Here is a 7,909-nt window from a genome sequence, read left to right as displayed (position 1 = left end):
GGGGCGCGGCTGCCCGCTCTCCGGAGCCGGAGTCGGGCGGGGGAGGCGGGAGCGGGTGCGGACTCCGGAGCCGACTCCCAGGATTCGAGACTTGCCAGGAGAAAGCCCGAGCAGACCTGGAAGTGCGTGGAATTAGAGATGCGGCTTCCTGGCGGCGGGGGCTGCTTGCGGCTAGGGGCCCGCCGGCCGTGCACCCCGCCGACAGCGCCGCGAGCGAGAGGCTACCTCGCTGTGGAACTGCCGCCCGGAGCCGGGGGCCGTGGCGGGGTGCCGCGGGTCCCCGGGCGGCGCGGTCCCGGGCCTGGAGGGCCCTGCCGAGCTAGCGCCCGCCCGCCCGAGACCCCGCGGCGCGGCGCCGCTGCAGGGACGCCGGTGTCTGCCCCTCGCAGAGTGTTCCTGCCCCCGACACCGCCCAGGATTTCCTCACGTTTCACACGCGCTTTGTTCTTTGACCAAATTAGGTAACATCTGTCCCAGGCGTTTGTTTCATTAGGTTTTGTGAACTCCACAACCTCTGCCCGGCAAGGTAAACAATGACTCCTGGAGGAGCCTTCTATCCGCTCCCCGGCGCGCGCGTCCTCCCCGCCTGGCACCACACCGACACCACCGACCCTCAGGGGGCGCTAAGTACGGGAAGGAAACTTGGGGTACCTCTCCGAGGGATCAAGCCGGGGAGTCAACTCAGTGCATCCAACCTTCCTTTTCCTCATAGTAAAATGAAGGCCCAGGAAAGGGTGGGAGTTACCAGATTCTCCACCATGGAAGTTACAGTCTCCAAAGTGCTTCTTGCAATCCAGTGGCCACGCCAGGACGAATGGGTCGGACTCTTGAGAGATAAAATGAATATTGCTTACAGCGGTGCTAGCTAACGTGTATTGAGGATGCGCACTAGGAACATTATGATCTGAATTCTATGTGGGTTTGAAATGAGTTTACTATAAAACCAATCAGGTACACTGTGAGGTCATTCCAGCAAAGTTAAAATGAATGTGTGTGCAGATAAGTTGAAGTAAAGAAACACAGCAAGAGGGCCTGGCAAGCCCGAGGCTAGCAGTTGATTCCTGGTACCAAAATACCTAATGAAGAAACGAAAGAAAAACTTTAGTCATTATCTTTAAATGATTTATCCAAAATTCTATTGCAGGCATTTCCCATCAGAATGACAGGGTTTGAGCATCCTAACAGCAGAGCTAATGGCTGAAGTAGGACCCCTCCCTTGACCAATAAGGCTTTCTTTCCTAAATCACACACACACACACACAAGTAGGTTCTCATTTTCTTGTTAAAGAGGATAATCTTTGGAATCACAGAAAATACAATGTCCCAATTGTGGATTCTGCTACACTTCGCAGCATAATTTCTTAAACTTCAGGAAGAATACGCAGATTGAAAAGAGATCTTCATTGTATTTTCCCTTTCTGGATATTCTCGTTTTTTACTGAAAATCCAGGGAGAGTCCGTTTACAGACGCTAAACCTCTCCTCTAATCCCATGGGTAGAAGTTATAATGCCTGCTTTGACAAGAGACAAATAAACCAAAAGATCTGGTCTCTGAGACTGATAGTCTAGTTCTAGTCTTATAGATTGGCATTAAACATTCAATTTGCTACCACAAATACTTTGAGAAATTCTATCAAGAATTATTAGAATTAGGTCATTCACATTTTTTGAAGCAAATCAACAAACACATTTTCATGTCCAAGAGGCTAATAAATCATTCTAAATAAAACACAATGCAATATAAAAGGTGTGGGACTCTGTCAGACCTACACAGGCAGTTACAGATTTCTTTCAGCATGACCGACCAAGATGTCTGGAACATGAAGTAGATACATTGCACCAAAGAGCGGGACCACTCACTCCCTGGGTGCTGTTTTCCCTTCTGATGTGAGCCTGTAAAACTGCAAAGGAAACAGTCTCCTGGCCCTTCCCCTACGCTGAGTCTTTTCTACCCCTTTGCACCTCTCTGTCTTCTGCCTTTTCCCAGAAATCAATCTTTCTCTCTCTCTCTCTCTCTCTCTCTCTCTCTCTCTCTCTCTCCCTCCCTCCTCCTCTCCTCACCAAATCATATTTCTTAACCCTCTATGTAGAAAAAGGCAGCACCCACATAAGAAAGTTTACAGACAAAAAGGAAAACACTCAGGTCAGGTCATGAAATGGATTGTGGTCAGCTCCCCAGGTGCTCCTCCAGTTCAGATTTCTATAGTAATTAAATCCTTCTCTAGTTTCATAATCTAAGTATCTATCCCTGAACACAACACATTTGTACACTTAGCTTGTACATTTCTGGAAGGTACCCAGTAGGAGTAGAAAATGGGGTCATGGCGTGTGTATGCTCTGCTTTAGTACAAACTGCGTGTTGCTTTTTTTTTTTTTTTTTCATATTTAAAGTCTTTTTTTATTTTTTAAGGAGAGTACAAAATAGTGTTCAAACAGAAAAAAATACAATTTATGTGCAATTTCACTTAACAAAGTAATATGAACTTCACAGTATTTGTTGTAATACATAGTGTTGTCTTCCAACTAGTTATTCATATTACCAGATAAATGCATGGAAAATCAGAAGAAGAAAGAGAAAGAAGTATATAAGAAATTAAGATGAGAAAAAGCACGAATGATTTTTAAAAGGGAGGCAAAACAAATTATTATCTGTTCCTTTCCATAGACCAGCAGAAATACACAATACAGTTGTCCAAACCATCCTGCTTATATACATAGATATATCTCTTTCCACCACTCCCTCTCCTGTCTTTCTCCTCAATTCAGTAACTCTTTCCTTTTGAGTAAATTCATTCCCTTTTCCCAGTACCCACTGCACCCTTCAGATTTCATTTTCTCTTTCAGGTTCTCACACTAAGGAGACAATACGATGTTTGCATGTGCAGGTCTGATTTATTTCACTTAAGACTATGCTCTCCCTAGTTGCATCCATATACCAACAAAAGACTCAAATTTTTCCTGTTTTATAGCTGAATAACATATAAAGAATTTTTAAAAATTTATGTATATGAGCAGGATGGTTTGGACAACGGTACCGTGCATTTCTGCTGGTCTATAGAAAGGAGCAGATAATACTTCATTTGTTTTGCCTCCTTTTTAAAAATTGTTTGTGCTTTTTCTCTTCTTAAAACCCAATCCAAAAATGGGCATTGGAGATGAATATACATTTTTCAGAGGAAGAAATACAAATGACAAGTATATATATATATGATGCAGTGTATTATTTGTTGAAACTGTACTTCCGATTTGATTTGAAACTGTCTCATTGCTATCTGTTTATCAATAAAATTTTGAAGAAAAAAGCAAAAAAAAAAGTATATATATGAAAAAATGTTCAATATTATTGATCGTTTGAGAAATGCAAATTAAAACAATCACTGAGATTCCATCTCACCCCAGAAAGCATGGCTAACATTCAGCCAATAACAAATGCTGGAAGGGCCGTGGAGAAAAAGGAACTCTTCTTCATTGTTGGTAGGAGTGCAGACTGGTACAACCACTATGGAAGTCAGTGTGGAGATTCCTTAAAAAGCTAGGATTGGAGGTCCCACTCAAGCCAGCTATTCCCCTTCTGAGTATTTTTCCAGAAGAACTGAAAACCTCATACCACAGCGATATATGTGCACCTATGTTTGCAGCTATGCAATTTGTCATCTGGAAACAACCCTGATACCCATCAACTGAAGAATGGATAAAAAAGATGTGTCATTCATACTGCACATTTCCCAAGTTGATTTTCCTATTTCCGGCACCACCAGTAATTCATGAGCTTCCCAGATCTTTCCATCCTTTACACTTAGCTCATCATTAAAATTTTCAGAGCAGACATTGTGATGACTGCATAACAGAAGCTCACAGTGGAATTTGATATGTTTTATAACTAAAATCCTGTACTGGGCTGGTGAGATAGCTCAGAAGCGTAAAGTGTCTGCGTAGGCAAGCTTAGGCAAGCACAGGGACCGTGGATCAATCCCCAGCACCATATGCTGCATCAGCCCTGCCCCTAGAGTGGGCTGAGCCAGCCACAAAAAGAAAAAGAGAAAAATGAGTCAAGCTCCAAGGTGTGTGAACATTAAAAAATAAATAAATAAAATACATAAAATCATGTACTTTTTCTTGGGTTTATTAAATCATTTGGATATCCTCTTTTTAGAAATAACATTGCAAGTCTTTTGTCCACTTTTATAATTATTTATCCTTTTCAAAATCATTTATAGCCCTTTTTATATTTTAGTTACTAGCTCTGTTTGATTATGTCTTCTAAATATTTTCTCCTATCCTGGACCTTACTATAAATGCTATCTTCTGATAATATTTTTAGATAAAATATAGCCAATTTTGGTTTTTTTTAATCGTGATTATATTTTAAATATCCTAGTTAGAAATTTGCCTTTAACATTTAAATGTGATCCACCTGAGACTGATTTTTTTATGATATAAAGCTGCAAAAGTGTAGAGCTTGGTTTATTTTTCAATATAAACATGTAATGTCTCATCCACTAAAAATGCCATCCTTTCCTTACAATTCTGCAAGTGCCTCCTTTGTCAAATTCCATTATCTATCTATACCTGGGTCTGTTCTCAGCTCTCTGTTTTATTATATTGATTTGTTTATCAATCTGTATGCCAATATCGCTTTGCCTTAATTGCCATGATTTATAGCAAGCCTTAATATTTAGTAGAGGATAACTTTTCATCTTGTTCTTCTAAATTGTCTTATTTTTAAAATTAACTTCAGTACTTTTACAGAGTCTTACTGTGATTCTAATTGAGCTTATTATAAATCCGATTATAGAAAAAATAATATATTTTAGTTAAGGTCTCAATGCAAGTAATTATCATTTCTTTGTATTTGCTTAAGTATTTAATTTGTGGCAATGATGCCTTGTGCTTCCCAACATAAATATCTTGCATATTTATTGTTGGGTATGTTCTTAGGTACCAGATATGTGTACACTATTTTGGATAATTTTTCTATTTTATTTTCTATCGTTCATTGTACTGAGGAAACCAGCTTATTTCTGTATACCTTTATTCACATAGTTACTTTTACCTATCAACTCTAAAAATTTACCTGTAAACACTTTAAAGTTTTCAATATATGCAATCATATTATCTGAATAATAGCAGTTTTACTTGTCTGTCTTCTTCTTACACACACTTATTATATATTTTCCTGTTTTTACTACACTGCCCAGAAATTTGAGAAAAATCTTACATGTGTCAACAGCACAGATCCTAGTTTTATTCCTGATTTCTAAAGGTAGATGCTGCATATAATATTATCATACAGTTATCATAGATGTCCTTCATCAGATAAAGAAGGAAGCTCCCTTATTTTTCTTATTTGCTAAGAATCTGAATATTAAATATTGTTATACTAATTTTGTGCCTCTGCCAAGCTGATTATATTTTTCTTCATCCTTTAAAATTAAATTTAGTTTACATTTATAAATATTATTTTGATGTGTTTTTATAAATTGGCTGATATTTTGTTCACAAGTTTTTGCACCAATGTTCATCAATGTGATAGCCCCGTGTTCTTCCCTTCTCATAGTATTATGAGATGTCAGTGTAGGACTATAGTAGTCTCTTAAGACATGGGGAGCGTTTCCTCTTTATTTTCCTTGTAATTTTTATGTAAAAATGGTATTGTTTTTTACTTAATAGTTGATGAAGTGTACTTACAAAGACACTTGGCTTTGTAATTTTCATTGTGGGAAAGTTTTTAATAAAAGACTCAATATGTTTAAGAGCTATAGAATTGTTCAGAATTCTTGGCTTTACTACTAGCAGTTTTAACAGGTAGTGTTTTAGGGAGAAATTTGTCTCCGTCTAAAATTTTAAGTGTTTTTGGCAGAAAATTATTCATTTTTTCCTCCCTCATCACTTTTTAATATATGAGGGATTCATTGCTATGTTCCGTTCCTTATTTCTGACACTGAAAATATTTATACTTTCTTTTCTTTCTTGGTAATACTGGGCAGAGTTTATGAATTTTTTAAGCTTCTTGAAGAATGATTTTTGTTTTCCTGTTGTATTCTATTTTGTTAATTTCTTATCATATTCTTGTCTCCTATTTCTCTTCTTCTATTTTTATTTATTTTTTTTTTTCGGAGCCGGGGATTGAACTCAGGCCCTGGCACTTGCCAGGTAAGTGCTTATTCTACTGAGCCATCTCCCCAGCCCCATCTTCTTCTATTCTTTTTAGTTTATTTGCTATTTCTTTTCTTTTTCCCTGAACTTTTACATGGATGTTCATCGCTCATTGGTGTGTACAGTCCTTATGTTCTAATATTTATATTTGAATGCATATATTTACCTCCGACTATGACTGCTTTCCTTCAAGTTTTAATGTCACATTTCCATTATTATTCAGGTTGGAACACTTTGTTTTGTTCTTTTTCATATAAAACTATCTTGTTATCACAGAATACATTCTAAATTAGTTCAGTCATTTGAAATTTGATGAAAGTTGTTTTATGGCCCAGCCATGATTAATTTATATACTTTGAGTGTGCTTGAACAGATGTTTTCTGCAGTTGTTTGATTTATTGTATATATTGTTTTATTGTGTGTATAATTAGGTAAAATATGATAACCATATTGTTTAAATTATCTAATTCTGGCCAGGGGGGATAGATTAGCAACATAAACACTTTCCTGGCAAGTGCAAGGCTCTGAGTTCAATCGCCAATATCACTAAATAAATAAATAATCTAAATTCCTACTAAGTTTTTATTTGCTTGTTCCATCCTTTCCTAAGAGATGTTATATTAAAATCCCACACTAGGACTGTGGATATATTTATTAATTTTTGCTTCATGTAGTCTGTTATTCTTTACAGATTTTAAGGCTATATTCTGGGACTAAATTTTAGTGTACTATTTTATAAATTTAGAATTATTTGATTTCTTTGACAAATTGAATCTTTTAACCCTTTCAGGTGCCTTTCATCTCTCCTAAATTTTGCCTTTGAGTCTTCGGCTGATATGAGTATTGTTTGGCTGTGTGTTTTGTTGTATACCTTCATTAATACTTTTTCCTGGCAATAGGTTTGTATCTTTGTGTTTTGGCAGTATCTTTCGTAATGAAATATGCTTGGGGCACTTTAGTATCCAGTTAAATAGTCATTGCTTTTAATGAAAGCTCTTAAACATTTTGGTTTAAAAATACTATCCCATTGAATGCTATCTCCTTGTCCAGTTCTCTGTTCTAATTCTTAGTTACTGTCCTTGTTTTGGATTATTTTGTTACTTGTTCCCCCACCCACCCTGGTGATCCACTGGCTCCAGCAGTTCTCCTTTCCATCCCTCCCCCTCTTGGCCGAGGCCCCAAGAGGCTCCAGTCAGGAAGAGTCACCAAAATGCTCCCTTGCTGTCTCAGTTGTTGGTTGGTCTGTTCAATGAAAGGTGCCAGCAGGAGAGTGAACAGTGGGAAGACGATGAAGTTGGGAAAATTTATTCTCTTCTCCTCCTCTCTTCCGGGTCGCACAGTTTTTCTCCTTCAGAGCAATCCACTGCATGTGCGATGCTGCCAGACCCTCAGCATGCAACCCTATGGACAGGGAGGCTCAGAACTCTACAGCACTAATGCTCTGCATGCTGTTAATTGTGGCGTGACCACACAAAGATTTTTATATGTACATACATTTCTTCTTCCCTTCATCAGTTGACAGGCATTTGGATTGTTTCCACTTTTTGACCCTTGCAAACAGTGCCCCATTGAACATTTGCATGCCACTTTTTCTGCAGACATGTGTGTTCACATGGAATTGCCAGGGTGTGCGGTGACAGGGCTTCATCACTTGAAGTACTGCTGCATTGCTTGCCAGCGTGTCTGCGCCATTTCAGTTGCCCACGAGCACTGGAAGAGTTCCACTTTCTCCATATCCCAGCGCTGATGTTCT

Source organism: Octodon degus, unplaced genomic scaffold (genome assembly GCF_000260255.1).
Source record: "Octodon degus isolate 3935 unplaced genomic scaffold, OctDeg1.0 scaffold00032, whole genome shotgun sequence".
Lineage (NCBI taxonomy): Eukaryota > Metazoa > Chordata > Mammalia > Rodentia > Octodontidae > Octodon > Octodon degus.
Note: the sequence above shows the minus strand (reverse complement) of the source record.